We start from the raw sequence: 20,908 nt of genomic DNA on the forward strand, positions 1-20,908 counted from the left end.
CCAATTTAAAATTCAGTATAATTGTATAGGGTTATGTTAAGTCGTGCCAGGAATCTATGGTAATCCTTTTTAGTCTTAATACAGGGTTAAAACTCGCTATAAGAATATACAAAATGTATAAAAGATTTGTGCAGAAAGTGATAGCTCATAGAATATCTAAAAACATCATGAAGAGAAATCTGTATACCAGAATGAGAATCAGCTACCTTTCAGACCAACGTAATTCATCAGAGTTAATCAATATATGTAGATTTAAACATTTAAATACTATGGTTATGTTTAGTCAATTCATATTATTATTATTATTAATAATATTATCATTAAATCCACGTTGCTCACCTTCTATAGACTGTTTATTACTCTATAGTCATTAATATTTTGTGATCAAGGTTACCAGTATCACTCAATTATAAGTAACTAGCAAGAGACTACATTTCATTAAGCTCTCTAGTGTGTATATATATATATATATATATATATATATATATATATATATATATATATATATATATATATATATATATATATAATACACAAAAGCCATGAATATCTTGTAAATTATATCCTTGTAAACGGTGAGTTCTGATGTCATCAGTTATAAACGGTGAGTTCTGATGTCATTTCTGTCACATGACTCGCTGAAATTTGTGAAATTTGTGTATTATAATAAATAAAGTACCCCCAGTTGTAAAATATGAGAATATTAGAAGTTACCTCTGAGTTCCATGACCTGTATAAAAACACTCGGCCTTCGGCCTCGTGTTTTTATATGGTCATAAAACTCCTCTGTAACTTATAATATCCTTATATTTTACAAGAGGGGGTAATTTATTCCATATATATATATATATATATATATATATAGATATAGATATATATCTAGATATCTATACAATATACAGTATATGTATATATGAATATTTATATAAAAATATACACACACACTGCTAATTAGGAATCAAGCCCAGTGATTTCTCCCTCCTACGCTGTTGCCCACAGTGACAGGTACGGGAGGTTTCTTGGTGATTTTATTGCTGCATGTGATATGGTAGCCAGATGTATGAGTCAGCTGCTAGCCACTTTAGGACTTCCTCTCCATGAATAGCTCTTATACTATTTAAAAGCCACTAATTCTATTTGTTTTCACAACCTCCCAAGGTAACAACTTCCAAAAGGCTGACCAAGCGAAAAGCGCTTCCTCTTATTTGTTTTACACACGGAAGATGAAAATGTATGTGCCTGGGTAATTGTGATACTGAAATATGTGAGTAACTGTTTGCTGGATATTCCCACTTCATGGTTATAAAATGTGCCCGTTGGCTTTTAATTATGTTCATACTTTTCTGCATAAAAAAATGCTGCAACTGAAATGCTGTTTTATACAATAGCCATACAGTGGCACAAATAGCCAGTGCTGGGCCCCAGGACAAACACGTATTTCTGGGAAGTATATACTCACAGACGCAGTGTTCCATTTGTAATATTTTGCATTGCTAATGTTGCGGAACGTACACAACCAACAAATCCAGCAAAGCGTCATATATTCTACTTGCCTTTTTGATGCTTTTCTAAGAGTTTGTATTCAAATTGTAATTGCCTGAGCTGCCTACAAATGATGCGTTATTTTTCTATCAATACATTAGAATCCCCATTATACAGTTTTAAGGGGACCAGAAAAAAATATGGGAAAATTTAAAATCAGGGAATTGTGTTAAAATAACTTCTTTTTCAAGTACTCATAAAACACAAGAGTTAGTTTTAATTTGAAATACAATACAGGTATGCGACCTGTTATCCAAAATGCTCAAGACCTGGGGCTTCCTGGATAATGGATCTTTCCGTAATTTGGATCTTCATACCTTAAGTCTACTAGAAAATCACGTAAACATTAAATAAGCCCAATAGGATTGTTTTGCTTACAATAAAGATTCATTATTTCTTCGCTAGGATCAAGTACAAGCTACTGTTTTATTATTACAGAAAAAAAGGAAATACTTTTTAAAAGTTTGGATTATTTGGACAAGATGGAGTCTATGGGAGATAGCCTTTCAGTAATTCGGAGCTTTCTGGATAATGGGTTTCCGGATAACGGATCCCATACCTGTATATACTGTGTTCATGGCAAAGGTTAAGCATTGCATCATTAATGTTACACTCTGGGTCACCTTTCTGCAGTCACATGCACAGCCTAAAGCAAAAAGTGATTGGAGTATGACTGTATGAGGTGCAGACTTATTGGACTTGACTATTTACAGATAGAACCATATACCTTCCAACTGTCCCGTTTTTAGAGGGGCAGTCTCTCTTTTGATAGGTAAACCTGCAGGCCCTTGTTTTTCCTGTTTTCCTCTGCACTGAACAGCCAGAAAAAGAAACGAAGTTTCTAACTTAATTGGCTTTTGGCAGAGAGCCCAGCACAGCAGGAGATAGGATACTTTTGTAACAATTTCAAGATAAGCAAATAAGTAATTGTAACAATATAAGATAACAGGTCCATTGGGAAAAGTTCGACTCACAGCTTAAAGGGCAATTCACCTTCATTAGCAAAACTGTAATAACTGAAAAAAACACAGAAATATGTTCAAACTTTCAGAACCTGCCAAATTTAGTAAAATGAACATGGTAATTAGGGGGGGTGGGTACAAAAATGGGCGTGGTCAAAAATGTTGCCGCAAAAGGCGTGGCAACTTTTTTGTCCCTCTTTTTATTTCCAAAATGTTGGGAGGGATGGAACCATAGCAAAGTATACATCTGCTTAGGATTTTAAACCTCTTTCTTTTACTAATATAACATTCATAGGGGACAACCAAGCAATTTTGGGGAACATTAGGACAATATTTTTTATGTAAAATCCTGGAAAACATTACGTAAAATCAGGCAAAAGCATGCACGGAAATGCATGATAAATTGGTGGGACCACAAAAAAACAAACAATGTAAAATGCAAGAAAACAAATTCAGGGTATGTAAAATTGAGGTTTCACTGTAAACAGTAGGGATGCACTGAATCGAGGATTTAGTTCAGGAATCGGACAGGATTTGGCCTTTTTCAGCAGGATTCGGCCAAAGCCTTCTGGCCGGCCAAACCAAATCAGAATCCTAATTTGCATATGAATCCGAATCCTAGTTTGCATATGCAAATTAGGATTCCCATTTTGGATCGGTATTCGTCCAAATCTTTCAGCTGAATCCAAAATAGTGGATTCTGTGTATCCCTAAAAGTACACTTTCGGACACAATTTGATGTATTTTATTTACCCAGAATGCAGTTTCAGCATCATTCAGCACCAGCAAGGGGGAAACACATGCAATTGCACTTGCTATTTGACACGAATTAAAGGAAATTGCACAGCATCCTTTTCAACCAAAATGGATTCTACACACACTCCCAGATTTCCAGGGTGAAATGATATATTCTAAACCAGCACGGGGTACAGCATGATGTAAAGTACAGCTTTGGGACCTATTATCTAGAATGCTTGGGGCCTGGGGTTTTTGGGATAACGGACCGTTCCATAATTTGGATCTTTATACCTTAAGTCTATTAAAATATCATTTAAACGTTAAAAAACTCAATAGGCTGATTTTGCTTCCAATAAGGATTATTTATTAATTGTACAAGTTGCTATTTTATTACTACAGAGAAAAAGGAAACCAATTTTAAGAATTTGGATTATTTGGGTAAAATGGAGTCTATGGGGCAAATTCACTAACCTCATAAAATTCGCCAGCGACGGCTTTGCTCACGTCGCAACACTTTGCCAGGACAAGGCTAATTCACTAAAATCCAAAGTTGCGTCCAGGGCGCTGGCAAAGTATAGCTAGCGTTACTACGGCAAGTGAAGTGAAGTTGCGCTAGCGTTGCCTAATTTGCATACGGTGGGAAGTTAAAGTTTAAAGGACGTATATGATGCAGCCAATACATTACACTACACAAGCCCGGGGAAACCTTAATAAAATAAAATAAAGTTGTTATATTGCCCTACACATGAGCCCAGTGTATAGTTTGTGTGCCATGTGTTTAGAAATGTAGGGGGGAAGCCGGGTACCCCAAAAAAAATTTACGATCTTTTGCAGCCTATCACCCTGAAAAATTAAAAGTCGCCAGCGTTTTTTGAGGAAGCCCTATCTACTCTATTGCACTTTGCCTGGACTGAGGTGGCAAAGGCAAGTCTGGCGCAAGAGGTAACGTTCAGTAAAATCCGCATCTTTACGTCCATTCGCCATAGCACAACATGGTCAGGTGTAAGGGAGCGAATTACCGCTAGAGTCTATCTCCTTCGCTAGCGAAGTTACGCCAGCGACCGTAAGTAAATTGGCGAAGTAACAAAATGAAGTCACGCTGGGGAATTTTCACTATCGTTAGTCACTTCGCCCTTTAATAAATTTGCCCCTATGGGAGATGGCGTTTCCTTAATTCGGAGCTTTATGGATAAACGGTTTCTGGATAATAGATCCTTTACCTGTAAAAATATGTGTAAATATAGATATATGAATATGATGTATAAATGACAAAGAGGGATAATCAGAACAAATTATCTCTGAACTTTTTGCAGAAGAATGATTGCCCAAAATATGCAAGTTTTTTTTTTTGTAAGCATGCTCATACCTTCCAACATTTTGGAAATAGAAAGAGGGATAAAAGTTGGCCACACGTAGCGTGACAATTTTTTTGACCAAACCTATTTTTGTGGCCACACCCCCAAATTACCAAGTCCATTTTACAAAATTTGGCAGGTTATAAAAATTTGAACACAATTCTGTGTTTTTTCTGTGTTACTACTGTTTTACTAATGAAGGTGAATTGCCCTTTCAGCTGTGAGTCTAAGTTCTCCCAAGAGACTTGCTTATCTTAAACTGTTACAAAAGTATCTAGGTACCTACTGTATTCTGGGCTCTCTGCCAAAAGCCAATTATGTTTTAGAAACTTTGTATCTTGTTCTGGCTGTTCAGTGCAGGAGATCAAAGAGAAAGTAGTGACATTTCAGTAACAAATTGTGGACTGCGGGCTGAGCTGTCAAAAATCGGGACTGTCCCGCGAAAAACAGGCAGCATAACAGTCCCTCTGGCATTTGCCAGAACCCACAGATTGCCAGTCCGGGCCTGTTGGGAGGTCTGTATTCTAATGCAGACATCAGTAAAGGAGAAATAAGGCAGTACTTAGGTGGGTCACTATTATCAGACAGTGACCACTTAACTTTTTCTTGCTTGCCCACATGGTTCAATTGTTCTCGTTTATGGGAGACTCACTGAGGAGCATGGACACATCTGTGAATAGATGTTTATTACTGAACGATCCTGCTTCATTGTTGATGGATTGACCTGTGCAGCTGTATTGCTGTATTATTTTATGCTATAAGAACTGCCTTTGCTTTTTCTACATTTGCTGGGATCCGGATTAGTGCCAGCCTGCAAGTCCTACTTTGCTGCATTGCCAGCAAGAAAAAAAAACTGACAGTTTTCCTTCCGTTAATACCTGCGATATTATTTAATACCATTCAGATAACTGTCAGTGTTGCTCTCCAATTTATAAGTTCACAGATGCCAAACAGTGGAATTAATAAAAATGCTCCTAGCTTAAATTAAAAAAAAGCATTTCTTATTTGTACAAATACACTGATTGCTTCATTTTCCCTTTTTACTGTGAACGCATATCTTTTTATCCGAGGTTCCTTTCATTTCAACATTTTTGAAGAGTATTGCTGTTTAGTGATGGACGAATTTGGGCCGTTTCGAATAGCCAAAAAATTTACGAATTGCCAGCGAAATTCGGCGAATTTTGACGGCGGTTTCAAGAATTGAGTGGCCGCAAATTGGTGCCTGGCGAATAAATTCGCCCATCACTATTGCTGTTGAGAAGCTCTTGGCTAAATGCTAATAAAATAATAAAGAATAAAAAAGTTATTGTGGCAAATTCACTAAGGGGCGTATTGTCACCAGCGAACGTTTCACCACAATTTGCGCCACTTCACCAGATGAAAATTCGTTACCACTACGCTAATTCACTACAATGCAAAGTTGCATCCTGGGTGCCGAACGCTGGCAACTTTTCGCTAGCGTTAATTCGGTAGTGCGATAGTTTTAAAGCAAAATGACGCTAGTGATCGATTTCACCTATCGAAACATCGTTAGTCCTTTTACGCTTAAGTCAATTTGAATAGGGCGGGTACATATGGACGTCTTTATTAGAGATATTGGTGCAAATGCTTGAAGTGGACACTTTTTATTACAAATGCCCAAGGAACTGACACATGAGCCCACCCTAAAACGAATGTTCCATGCCCCTCAAATGTCTGGAGAAAAATGTTAACACAAAAAAGAGTTGAATAGTTGGGACTTTTGCAGGAAATTCTGCTTAAAAAAAGGACAAGTCGCCAGTGTTTTTACAACTTTAATGCATTTCCGCCAAACAGGATATGATGTCACTGACATAAGATTGAGGAAGATGTAGCTTCATTTTAGCAGTTCGCCTGGTCTGAGGTGGCGAAAGAAACTGACGAAAGAGGTAACGTTCAGTAAATTCGCATCTTAGTGAATTAGCAGAGTTATGCTCCGTCACTAGAGTATAAAGTCACCTGGCGATAATGAACGCTAGTGACAGTCCTGTCCGTTAGCGAATTGTCATCTACACCTGTTAGTAAATTGGCGCTGTCCCTGTGGATGGGAGTTCTGGTGAAATGTCGCTAGCGTTAGCCACTCTACCGTTTAGTAAATCTGCCCCATTATCTCTACTTCTGCTTTAAAGCTCATCTGTTGAGACTGATTAATCCGTTTTTGAGTTAAAGGTAAATTCATTTTTGTATTCACTAGCACTGGAATATCGAAGAACAAATGTGATTGGAATAATCATTATCACATTTTGTTTGTTTGTTGTTTGTTCATTGTACAGGTATGGGACCTGTTATCCAGAATGCTCGGGACCTGGGGTTTTCTGGATAATGGATCTTTCTGTAATTTGGGTCTTCCTGCCTTAAGTCTACTAAAAATTTTTGGATTATTTGGATAAAATGGAGTCTATGGGAGACAGCCATTCTGTAATTCATGTCATTAATGATGTAAATAGGAATTCTCCATCTTTTATTCTTGTTAGACCATCTTTTGAGTGCACATGCTCAGAATGAACTGGACTGCTGCTGGAAAGCTAAGCTATGGGGTCTCCAGAAATCAATAACACATTATCAGAAATTACAGTTGTAATGCTAGTTAACAAGGAACCCAAGGGAAGTATCTTTCAGTAAACAAAGTCACCCCTGACAATCCTGTTCTTCCCCAAAGCCCTTTTGGGGCCCTGGACTTTCTGCTGCAGAATCAACAGGGAACCTGAACATGTCTAGGATAGTTGCAGTACAGACAAGGAGGAAGCAGAATCAGAGTCAAGGCCAGGCAAAGTTCAGGACAGGCAGCATGGATCAGAGTCGGAAACCAGGCAGGAGTCAAAACCAGAATATCAATACGGACAGGGCTAAGGCAGGATCGGGGTCAGAAGGCAGGCAGGAGTCAAAACTAGAATATCAATCACAAACAAAGCTTAGGCAGGAACTGAATGCACAGAAGCCAGCTTGGGCAAGGAGGTAAAGGGGAAAGAAAGAGCTATTTAAGGGGCAAAATACCAATAAGTTGATTGACAAGAAAGGGAATGAGCACAACAGATGCACAATTGGAATCAACCAGATGCAGGCGCCATTTCCTAGTAAGGAGGATGCTCCAGGTTGCGCAGAAACAAGACACGCAGAGAGCCAATCCGACGGGCGCCTAGGCACCAGAAGAGCTTGCGGCAAAAGTGCCCCAACCCGAACCTGCCGGTCAGCGTGTCTGCAGGTAAGCATAGATGGGTGACCGGTGGGGCGGGTTACAACAGTTATATCTATCATAGACACTGATGCTACAGGAATACGGTATTAGCATAAAGTAAGCAGTGTTCCCTTCCAACAGTTGTGTTATTTTTAATGGCAAGTCTTTGAGACAGTGTACAGTCAGATTTCACCATCAGTTAATTTATTTTATAAAAGTGCAAATGACATGCAGTTTATAGGATGAAAGGACATCCAAGTAAATCATGTGTAGTCTTGCCCTTAGGCCTTAGGCAACAAGGTCCATCTGCTTCCAAATGAAGTTGGCTTTATGAATGGATAGAGTTTCTGGATGCCCTAGGATTTTCAGCAGGAAGTTTTAAAACAATCAAAATTATCCTCAATTGTATTGAAAAACACAGTGATTTCCAACCTATTTATAAAAGAATCAAACCATAGCATTTGCTTTGAAAACAACTCTTGTCTGAAGAACAGTAACCTATAAATTATTGGCCTTTCATGCCAGAGGTTTCCACATAAAAGTAGTGTTAAATCATTTTATGTTGATCTGTGCTGTGCAAAAAATGAAAGCTGTGTTTTAATTTACTACCCCAAGGAACAAAATAGCTTAGTAAAATCTTCGCATAAGTAATTGTGCCCTGGCTGGAAAATTCTGATTATTGTCTCAGAAAGCAGCAGCTTCTTTCTTGCTGGGGCCGTGATACAGTTGCTACGTTGGGTCTTTATCTGCTTTCACCTCTGCACTATTCATTATTATTTGCAAGTTATGGGTGTTATGAATATGTCTACATCATCATTGTTGACAGTGTGAAGACTGATCTCCCAGATTTGAAGGGTGCCATGTCCGAACTGTCTTTTTCAGATGTGTCCACAATGGAATTTAGATCTGGACTCATTGTCAATTCCAAATAGTCCAGCATTGTGTCTTTTACCATTCATGGGTATTTTTTTGAATGTGCTTTGGTTCATTTCCCTGCTAGAAGACCCATGATCTCATATGTCTACAGGACATTAACCAGGAAGGATTGTGGCTCCTTCAGGTGTGATTTGGAAGTTGGGGTTTATAGTATTTCTATGTCAACTGTTTGGTCTTCATTATTCTTCTACCCTAGAACCCCCATGCCATTAAGTTGGTTATAGATAGTGCAGGTCGAAACTATTGTTCCCTGTAGGTCAACTTGTATCTGTCTGGCAGTTGATCAAGTTTGAACAATTCTCCTCTGCAATTCTTGCTAAATATTTCTCTTGCATCCATGTCCATGGGGATTGGCTACAGTGCCCTGGGCCACAAACATCTTGATAATATGGTGCACAGTGGTGTAACAGAAATTTTAATATCTCTTTAGATGCCTTGTAGCCTTGAGAGTTTCCATGTTTCTGTGGCAATTTTCTGTTGCAGATAGTTCTGTTTTTCTTCTTTTTCTAAGAGTTTAGTGTGGTGCACATGGACAATTCAAACAGTTTGAATGTGCTTATTATATTGCAGAGAAAAATTAATTATGCAGAGACTTTTTTGTGACAAATATTCTGGCCTAAGGACAACTACAATCTGACATTAAAGGAGAACTAAAACCTAAAAATTAATATGTTTAAAAATGCCATAATTTAGATACAGAACTTATAACGCCAGCCTAAAGTTTCAGCTTGTCAATGGCAGCAATGATCCAGGACTTCAAACTTGTCACAGGGGGTCACCATCTTTGAAAGTGTCTGCGACACTCACATGCTCAGTGGGCTCTGAGCAGCTGTTGAGAAGCTAAGTTTAGGGTTTGTTGCAAATTAACAAGCAGAATATGAGGTTGGCCTGAAATATAAGCTGATGCTACAGAGCTGATTATTAAATTTCAATGCTTATTGCACTGGTTTCTGTGCTGCCATGTAACAATTATCTGTATTATTATGGCAGTATGGAGTGCTAACATTTCCTAAGTGCTAATATTTCACAAGTGCTTAGAAATGGCAGTTATACAAGGCAGTTGGACAAGGCATTGACAAGGCAAAAGAAACCGGATTATCTTCTATCAACTTTGAACCAGCTGGGATAAGAAGAACACAGATTTGTTTGTACAGTACCTCCCAGTTTGTAACTTCTTATTCCAAACATGCATTATCCAGTATTTCTCCTCCTTTCACTCTCATGCTTCATCAGTGGCGGAACTACCGGTGGAGCAGGGGGTGCGAGTGGACCAGGGCCCGCACCCCCTCAGGGCCCCCTGGCAGACCGCGCGCCGCTGACAAATGCGGCCAAATGCGGCCGTTCGGAGGGGCCGGGGCCCGGCTGTGCGTCACGCACCAGGGCCCGTCCCGCTTCTGTGCTTCATAAAACATTTTTCACTACCTTCCCCATCAAATCCCAGTTCTATACAAATCTCAGCCTCTCTACTTTCCTCTCCTTCCCTCTCCACACATGAAGTTTATATATAAGTACTCTGTTTAGCTATTCGACAAAACTCCTCTTTTTCATACAAACTAAGAACTTACAAATCCCGCTCTCACTTAGGCTATCTTTCCTTTCTATTGCTGGCATCCGGGGACATTTCCCCAAACCCTGGCCCTTACCCCATCCCAGTTATATCACGGCCACAAGCTCCTTCTCTTCGGTGAAAATTCCAACAGTACAGAACTCTTATTCTTATACTCAAAAACCCAGTTAATCTTTCCTGTGCTCTCTGGAATGCCAGATCTGTTTGCAACAAACTCACCGCTATACACAACCATTTCATTGCAAATTCCTTTAACCTACTCGCACTTACTGAAACCTGTCTTTCTCCTACCAACACTCCCTCACCTGCTGCCCTGTCCTATGGGGGCCTACACCTAAAGCTGGCCATACACGGGCCAATAAAAGCTGCCGACAGACCGTGTCGGCAGCTTATTGGTCCGTGTATGGGCCCCCCGACGGGCTTCCCTGATCGAGATCTGGCCGAAAGTCAGCCAGATCTCGATCGGATGGGACTAAAACTGCCGTCGGATAACAGCCGCATCCGTTCGGTGATGCAGTCCCGCGATCTGACCGCCCGTTACAATTTGTAAGGATCCGATTGTTGGGCCCTAGACTTCCACCACCCTCCCTCCACACTCCCCAGTCTCTCCTGTGCTCCTTCACCCCTGTCACTGATGAAGTCTCAAAGCTTTTGGCCTCTTCTCACCTTACCACCTGACCGCTTGATCCAATTCCCTCAAAACTTCAACGGAATATCAATCCTTCTCTAATCAAAGCCTTAACTCACCTATATAATCTCTCGCTCTCAACTGGACTGTTTCCTTCTCAACTAAAACATGCTCTTGTCACCCCCATTCTGAAAAAGCCCTCCAATCTTGACAACCTCCGACCTATCTCTCTGCTACCTTTCATCTCTAAACTACTTGAGCGCCTAGTCTACAACCGACTAACCTCATTCCTCTCTGACAATAACCTGTTGGACCCCCTACAATCTGGTTTTAGGCCACAACACTCCACTGAAACTGCCCTGACCCGACTAACTAATGACCTTTTAACCGCTAAAGCCAACAATCATTTCTCACTACTAATACTGCTTGATCTCTCAGCTGCATTTGACACTGTAGATCACCCTCTCCTCCTCCAGTCCCTCCATTCGCTTGGCCTTCGTGACACAGCCCTGTACTGGTTCTCTTCTTACATCACCAATCGTTCCTTCAGTGTCTCCTACAATGGAGTAGCATCTTCTCCCCTACCTCTTTCTGTTGGGGCTCTGTCCTGAGACCCTTATTATTCTCCCTCTATACTTCCTCCCTCTGCAAATTAATCAACTCGTATGGTTTCCACTACCACCTCTATGCTGACGATACTCTATCTATCTCTCATCTCCTGATCTCAACCCAGAACTCCTAACTCGCGTCTCCTCCTGCCTGTCCGATATCTCTACCTGGATGTTGCAACGCTTCCTTAAATGAAACCTCTCTAAAACAGAAATGGTTCTCTTTCCTCCAACTAACACCAGTAACATCCCGGAAGTATCCATTATAGTTAACAATTCCACTATCCCCCCTCTCCCCAGGCCAGGTGCCTTGGGGTTATCCTAGATTCTGCCCTGTCATTCACTCCTCATATCCAGTCACTTACTATATCATGCCACTTCCACCTAAGGAACATATCCAAAATACGATCATTTATCACCCAAGATGCTGCCAAAATTCTTATTCACTCTCTCTTCATATCACGTCTAGACTACTGTAACTCTCTCACTACCTCTCAGAATTAAATTCAAATTAATGACCCTGACATTCAAAGCACTTCATAACTCTGCCCCACCCTACATCTCTGAACTCATCTCTATATACCCAACCGCTTACTACGCTCCTCTACTGACCTGCTACTCAACTCTCCTCTCATTACCTCCTCACATGCTCGCATTCAAGACTTTGCAAGGGCTGTACCCCTCCTCTGGAACGCTCTCCCACGGTCTGTCCGACTTTCTCCCAACCTTTCTGCTTTCAAGAAATCTCTTAAAACGCACTTCTTTCGAGAAGCCTACCCTCACTCTGCTTAGCTACCAAACGCAACACCACATACAATACCACATTTCTCACCCACTTAATTCGATCTTGCCCACTCCCACAACTTGTGTATTACTCCCTTCCCTTTAGAGTGTAAGCTTTTTCTGCATAGGGCCTTCCTCAACTTTTGTACCGGTATTGATTGTGATGTATGTAACTCCATATGTTCTAAGTATATATTTCATGTGATTTAGTTGTATAATCACATTTACTTTACAGCGCTACGCAATATGTTGCCGCTATATAAATACATGTTAATAATAATAAATAATAATCAGCCTTATATTGTGACATTTAGATTCTATGTGTACTGTATATTGTGAGTGGGTCCCTAAGCTCAGTAAGTGACAGCAGCACAGAGCATGTGCAGTGAATCAGCAGAAAAGAAGATGGAGAGCTACTGGGGCATCTTTAGAGGCACAGAACATCCCTATGAAAGGGCTGTGGTTGCCTTGGGCTGGTACAGAAGCCCAAAACATAATGTACAACATTTCTAGCCTACTTTTTTAGTTGCACTTTAGTTCTCCTTTAAGGCTCATTTTTAACAGGAAAAAAAGCAGTTGCATGGTTTAAACTTCATTCAAGCAGAAATAATTTCTGTAGCTTCCTGTAGTGTTAAGCTACACCGAGCATTATCAATGCTAGCCTGAAACCACTGCTTCCCCTTCCCATTCATTGCAACACTAACCTGAAAGCACCAGCTTCTGATCTAAATACCATGCAGTGCCCAGTGTCTTGGAATAAATCCAGATTCCTCATTCTCTGGTGTTACATCACTTAATATGTCACAATCTTTTAGTTAGAAATACATCATTTCCACTTTGCTGTCAGTGTTCCTGCACGTTTATGTCTTAGAATATAGTGAATTCACCTCAATTCATAGGCCTGCAAATAAAAAGTGACACAAACTGCATTCCAGGCTTTCCATTTTTATTCATTTTGTCAACCTGCCTAGAATTCCTCTGTAAGTCTTCTCAGTACAATGATGTATTAGTTGTAATTGAAACATGTAAAAACAGTAGTATCTGCTATATACAGGATATTGTAAACCATTTGTTTATCTTCCCATTCAGGTTAAACATTTGTCCGAGCTCCTGCTTAAACATAAATAAGGTTTAAAGATGAATACTTTAAAAGAGACTCTGCTAGCGTTTCGCATTTGACATTTAACATATAATTAGATATAAACATTGTGTGATAAAATAATTACTCCATGCACACGACAAATCCCTTTAAAGAACCCTCTAGTGTGTACTAGATGCACCTAAAGCCAATGACTCCATTGTCTTTCATTCCACACCTGTGCGTGGCCAGAACTAGGGGGAGGCAGAAGAGGCAAGTTTATAGGACGCAACAGTGGGAGAGAGTATCATACCTTCCATTCTCTTTAGGGTGGATTGTGCCATTGCTTTCTATGTGGAGACAGGTGTAATAATAAACTCTTACCCAGGAGTACTAGTGGCCTGCGGGGATGCCCGACTCAGGGATCTTCAATGCCGGGTTCCTCTATGGCGCGTGCGGTGCGCACTTCTGCCATTTACACGGCAGAGTGATGACATCATTGTGCTTTTTGGCGTGAAATTCAAAATTATTTAAAGAGATTTCGGATTTGTATTAGTTGCCTGTTGTTAGGTCTAACAACAGGCAACTTATTCTACGTGAATCCTATTGTGTATCCTGGTTTTGACCTTTACCTGCCTGCCTGACTATTCCAAACTCTCCAATCCTGATTCTTGCATGTCTGACCATATTGAACTCTGCCTGTACTGACTCGGCCTGTCTGACCACGATATTCTGGTTGATGCTTCTGAGTTGTGTTGCCTTACGTCCTAAATCTTTGGTAAACAGTCGTGACCTTTTGCTTGACCAGAACTCTTGCTCAGCTCCTCTCTTATTAAGACCTGGTGTCATCCAATTAGCAGAGGGCTCCTCCCGAAGTGAAAGGCGGTTGCTACAGGTGGAAGCAGAGTCGAGACCAGGGAGCCTAGAACTTGTTCTGGATTTAGGGTGCCGATCGTGACAACAGGTCTGGGTGCAGTTGCACCATCTGCTCTCCCCATGTCACTGGAAGGCCTATAAATGACTTGTTTGTAGTAGCACAGAGCTGGCTAAATCATTTAAACTGCTACTTTATGTTATCATGGAATCCAAAGTCAGATGCAAAACACTCAACCTCTCTAAGCCAAACTCCAGTCTGCACCATATTCTTTTGACCTGCCCCTTTTGCAAATGGGGAAAGTAACACATGTAGTAAAATGTCTTTTATTTAGAGTAAGATTTTAGGACTGTGAGGGGATTTGTACCTTACGGTAGAGTAAATAATTTTCTGGTCCATTTTAAACCATGTAATTACCCCATATTGTGTCATCATGTTTTTGGTTTTAGTCTGTTTTTAACTGTACTTTAGTATTTATAGATCATATGCTTCATTTCCAGCTCACTACAAAACCACAAGAAATGAGCTGTGAGGCCCTTTTTCCAATTAAACTTTGTATCTCAGGAGCAAACTCTTGTTGTTTTTTTTTTTCCTCAAAATTTGTAGCCCAACGCTTAGTAATTTTGTACATGGGGCCCATGTATAAGGTGGTATTATGTGTCTGGCAAGGATATAATGGTTTGAGGAGGAAAGAGAACAGTCAACCCAGAAATAACATATAATGGCTTTAATTACAGGTTCCATGGCTATATTTTGATGTATTAGTACTACGTGATACTTGAAGCAACAAACATTCAGAAGCAAGGAGAGGAGTTTAGCTGAAGGGGTGCAATTACCAAGCAATTTGTGGAGTCTTGTCCCTCTACTTCGCCATTTTTATAGTTTTTTTCATAATTTTAGTTTGACTTCTCTGTACACACGTAAAATGTATTTTTAGAAGGAGGCTTCCTCGTAATTTGGAAGTGGGAAAAAAGCAGATATAGATTTTTCTATGAGTAGACAAAACTGTTAGTATTAATGCAATTACCCTGAGCTAGAGGGACAGATAGGGACACAGGGAATATGTTCATAATCCCATCTAGCTATTCTATTTTAATTGTGTCAGAGACACTTCAGATCCACATTGGCATCTCCATGATAACCAGGAATGTCAGAAATGAATGACAACTACATAGATTCCAGTGTTCTTCACTGTTTAGTACAATCAGGTACCAGGAGTCGCCTAAGGAGTCACAATCGTAGGGCGCAATAGCTGGGGTGCTGGGTAAGTATCACTTCTGCCTGCTACACCTAGTTCTGACTCTGGGTGAAATGAGTATGTTTACACTGGAATTTTTGTTCTCTTCCGCACGTGTCAACCCTACTCAATTGTTACTGTGAACCTTGAGCACCTAAATGATTGGTACAGCATTGAGTACAAATCAACACTTTGGCACGCACTCCACAGGACTCCAGGTAACGGTAAAAAGGATTTTTCTTTATTACACAAACAAATATCCACCAAATATCCGCATTGAGTACAACATATAACAAACAATGTGCTACTATAGGCAAGATACAAATCCAGAAGTTATGTGCGTCCGGCCCGAGACCTGCGGGACCCTCCCACCACCTTGTACTGGCGGCTTCCGTTTTTATAAAAGGAACCTGGAAGTCTGGCGCGGGCTGAGGGATCCGACCCACACCCGGCCCTAACCCGCCCTCCTTCAGCCAGCACCCTCCTTCTGGGTTCCTTCTTTAGACCTGCGCCTGACCCGCCCTGCGATGACATTACAAAACGGCAGAGAGAGCAGGCGAATGTCTTTAGAAACGGAAGTCGGAAGCCAACAGTGCAAGGTGGCGGGCGGTTCCCCATTGAGCTCTTCTTCCTGCTCTCCCCGCCCTCACCTTGCACTGCCGGCTTCCAACTTCCATTTTATTAATGCGCGCCTGCTTGCCACGCTCCTTTTTGTGACGTCATCGACGGGGCGGGTGCTGGTCTATAAAAGGAACCCGGAAGTTGGGCGCAGGCTGAGGGAGGGATAGGGTCGGGTGCGGTTTGGAGTTTTCCCGACCTGCACATCACTAATATCCAGTATATATGTACTTATTGGGCTCACATTTTGTTATAACCTTTAGGTTTGCCATCTATATTGGGAGTGATTCTCTATTTCCGGGATAGTACTCTAACTCAGCATAAAAATCGAGGCACATTCCTAACATTCCATTGAACGTGCCATCATCAACCCATTCGGATTGTTTTGCCTCCATTAAATATAAATATAAATAGTTGCGATCAAGTACAAGGTACTGTTTTATTATTATAGAGAAGGAAATCATTTTAAAAATTTGAATCATTTGAATAAAATGAAGTCTGTGGGATTTGGCATTTTTGTAAATTGGAGCTTTCTGGAAAATGGGTTTCCAGAAACGGGTCCCATACCTGCACTCTAGCCTACAGCAAGATTGTCTTGCCCCCTACAAGCTGCCACTAATATACACTGTATTCTGCTAGTAGCATCGAGTGCCAGTTTTTAAACTATTCCTGAATTTAAAGGATAAAAACCATTAAAATATAGGCCCCAAGCACATTTATTAAATGTCGAATTTCGAATTCATGTGAGTTTTTTAAAACTCTCTTAAATTCGAATACACTCGAAATTCGACTGGGGGGCTATTTAAAAAAAAAAAATACTGTATCTAAAACTCAGATGAATTTTACCTAGTCGAAAACTCGAATCGAATTAGACTAAACTAATTTTGAATGTCAGGAAGGCTATTAACATGTCCAAATTGGTTCCTGGACGTCGCCCACTGACTTATACATGAACTCGGCAGGTTTTAGGTGACGAATAGTCAAATTTGAGTTGATAAAGGGCCAGAGTATGATAAATCTCGAAATTCACAATTCGAATTTGAGAGTTTTGAACTTTTTGACCATCAAAATAATTAGAATTTTCAATTCTACCCTTAATAAATCTGCCCCTTTAAGTATGCATTATGCTTATACATATAGAAGTTTTTACATTGAATTTAGGGAAAAGAAGTTAGTGGGTCATGTTCAACATTGGCATTGGCTACACTGCCATATTAAATGTCGTCTCTGGTTTTCTAATGCCATATGGAGATATGATCAAGGGCAGTGGTCATGAAGTAGACTTGGACAAAACAGAAATTCGCTTGCTGGACTATTATTGGTGTCTCTGGATTTCAGTTTCAGAAAATTTTTATCAAATTGTATTAGGCCTATTTAGGCCCAAAGGGGCCCATTGCCATGGAGAGGGGCAAAAATGAGAGCTAGAGTGCAGCAAGGAATGATGGCTGGAGCAGGGGCTATGGGCTGGAGGAGGTGGAGCACACCCCGGGGGACATGCAGCAACTAATGTGCCCAGGGGCGTAACTACAGAGGAAGCAGACCCTGCGACTGCAGCGGGGCCCAGGAGGTACAGGGGGCCCCATGAGGTTCTCATTGATGAGCAATTTGAACATATATTGGTAAAACAGGACAAACACTGGATATGTTGGGGGCCCTAAAATTAATTTGCTGTGGGGCCCAGCAACATCTAGTTACGCCACTGAATGTGCCGTAACTCTAAACTATATTTTCTTGGCATTATTTTTGGTAGAAGTCATTGTCACATTCTATTGCACTTTAGTAAAGGGACGCCGTTATATGACGCTGTTATCTGCAGCTTGTGGGGGAAGTAAAACTGTCCCCAGCAAAAGAATCACATGAATCTCAATGAGCCTATGTTACACAACAGAACGGAAATGTTAAAATAAATACTTATAACCGCTACAAAGTAATCTTTCACACAGAGAATGTTTTTTTAACTTGTTTTCCATTAATAAGAAAGCAAATTTCAAGATTACAATTTTTTCCTGAATCTAATTGTTAAACCAGCCCACCCCTCACCTCCACCCCCTGCAGATGAAGTGGACAACTGCGCATCAGTGATAGAAGCTCTTGCAGGAAACACAGAGTCGGTGGGAGGATAAACCACATCCTCAGCGCTGCCCACCGTTGGCTAAGCAAACCAAACAGATTGTATTAATGTCATCCTGGGTTTTTGCTGTTGCTGGTAAACACATTAAAGTGGGTCTAAGGACAAGATTTTACTGTTTAGTTTTTTTTTTTTTTAACTTATAATGAATATGCTTTGCAAAGACCACAGGTCTCCTGACGTGACTGCAAGATAAAGCTCATATTGAATTCTGCTTGAGGATTAATGCTAAGTTGCTAACTATGATGTTTGCTAAATAAAACATGTCTTTGCATATTAACAATCTGTTATCATTTCTGAAATTAGGAACTCAAGGTAGAAAATGGCATAGGCACAGTTTTTAGTATTAGTATAGTGTAGTTGCGGTCCCTGCACTTTACCCAAAGTCAGTCGAGGATAACACTAATTTCATTAAAGGGCATGTAAAGTCTAAAATAGAATAAGGCTAGAAATGCTGTATTTTATATACTAAATATAAACATGAACTTACTGCACCACAAGCCTAATCAAACAAATAATTTATGCTTTCAAATTTGGCCACAGGGGGTCATCATCTTGTAACTTTGTTAAACATCTTTGCAAGACTAAAGGAGGCCATACACAGGCCAATAAAAGCTGCCGACAGACCTTGTCGGCAGCTTATTGGCCAGTGTATGGGGCCCCCTGATGGCCTGGTGAAAGTAGGCCAGATCTCGATTGGATGGGACGAAAAATCGCAGCCGCATCTATTCGTTGATGCGGTCCCGCGATCCGACCGCCCATTACTATTCGTTAGGATCCGATCGTTGGGCCCTAGGACCCACGATCGGATCAACGCGATCTTGCCCACCTCAAGGTGGGCATATAGGGGGGAGAGATCCGCTCGTTTGGCAACATCGCCAAATGAGCGGATCTCTCCGTGTATGGCCACCTTAAGACTGTGCACATGCTCAGTGTGGTCTGGGCTGCTTAGGGATCGTCATAAACAAAGCTGCTTGAGTTCTGCATGGCTGGGAAGTAAGGTGGGGGCTCCCCCTGCTGTTCATAAGTATGATTGATTCCCTGCTCAGCAGTTAGGGACCATCTGACAATTTCTATCCACAGCAGTAAATGAAGGGAGAATTTCACTGCATACAGTCAGGTTTCTTATAAAAACTGTACACATTTTTTAATTAAAGAATATTGGAGATAGGTTTCTTTTTCATTAAACAAAGTAAAAATTGGATTTTATTTTTGTTGCCTTTACATGCCCTTTAAAGAAGAAGGAAAGCTACCAAGGCAGTTTATTGCCAATATATTAACCACAATGGTCCAAGCTAGAACGCTATATTTATTCTGTGTAAACAGCTCTAGAAGCTCTCTCTGTTTGTTTAGGATAGCAGCTGCCATATTAGCTTGGTGTGACATCTCTTCCTACCTTGCTGGCTCATAGCTCTGAGCTCAGATTACAGCAGGGGGAGGAAGGGAGGAGAGAAAATGAGGGAGAGAGAAGGAAGGAGCAAACTGAGCATGCTCAAGCCCTAGCTTTGGAGGTTTACACTGAAAACAGGAAGTCTGATACAGAAGCCAATATGTACACAATAGAAGAAAAGAAATGTTTTGTTTCTTTTGACAGGGGACTCTTACTTCAAACAGTTTACTGGTGTATTTATATAGACCTTTCTGATAAAGCTTACTTAATTTTAGCCTTTCCTTCTGCTTTAAGGATTAGGACACCATTCTGAGCACTATCACTCCATTGAGAAATGTGTTTGACCTACTCAGACAATGATATATGTGTCAATTTATAAAAATACTTCCCGACAATCAGGACACCTTTACTAAATGGAAAACATATAGCCTAAGTATCACCCACTTCAACTCCTGATAAACTGCCCCCAAATATTAAGAAGTCTACCTTGTACTGTAGGCTTTTATTCCAGCCCAGATAGTGAACCACTGTATATGAAGTGCATTGTTACAAGTTGTTTCAGGCCTGTTGAAGAATATTCTTTACTTGTAACCCATCTCTCTCAAAGGACAAGATACCTTCTTTCTGTACTTCTGGACACTTCCTGTTCAAAAAAAATAAATAAATGTGGTACAAAAGCATGATTAGAAAAATAAATGGCGATTTTCTCTTTCCTTTGACATGGTATCTAAAAGGCTTTAGCTCAGGAAACCTTGAGAAAGAATTCTTTTGTTAGTGCTAACATTGCTTCTTTTCTTCACAAAAAGTTCAGATTCAGTGAAAATAGTAGATTCCTTTCTGCTGGAATCTGTTCTGTGGTTTTCCCTTTCCATTTAGAACAAAAGCAAATAAAAAAAAGGAAGTAGACAGAGGAATAATATGTCATTCAAGCTGCCATTATCCTACTCTGGCACATGTAAAATCTGAGGCTCTGTATCAACAGTTGGACAGAACTATATTATATTCCACTTCCTGCCATTGGAATTCTTCCATTGCACTTTCTCCGATTGAGGATTTTTTTTCAACCTGAGAAACTGTTTCATTTGTAGGATAAACACTTGGCGGCCACACATGTATTAATGCAGAACTGCACCAACAGGTATCAGGCAGGACTAACTAAATGAAATTAGTTGTTGGTTAGGTACGTACATTCAGTGGAGGGGTTGTGGCTTCTTGACGAAGAGGCCGTTCTATAAAGTAAGGCTGAAGTTGGCTTAAGGTGTGTGTGGGGG

The 20,908-nt window shown here is 40.5% G+C and overlaps 1 protein-coding gene across 5 annotated transcripts in view; it reads right to left on the minus strand.

The window, feature by feature from the left end:
- The window catches only part of fgf1.S (fibroblast growth factor 1 S homeolog), a 52,710-nt gene that overhangs the window by 13,131 nt on the left and 18,671 nt on the right, over positions 1–20,908 (minus strand). For 2 of the 5 annotated variants that reach the window (XM_041588745.1, XM_041588746.1), the window contains one exon: positions 20,124–20,280. The exons of the other annotated variants lie outside the window; for them this stretch is intronic. The gene's annotated coding sequence lies outside the window, so the exon portion shown is untranslated. The remainder of the gene's footprint in view (positions 1–20,123; positions 20,281–20,908) is intronic. 5 annotated transcript variants of the gene reach the window in all.

This window comes from Xenopus laevis, chromosome 3S, assembly GCF_017654675.1.
Source record: "Xenopus laevis strain J_2021 chromosome 3S, Xenopus_laevis_v10.1, whole genome shotgun sequence".
NCBI classification, from domain to species: domain Eukaryota; kingdom Metazoa; phylum Chordata; class Amphibia; order Anura; family Pipidae; genus Xenopus; species Xenopus laevis.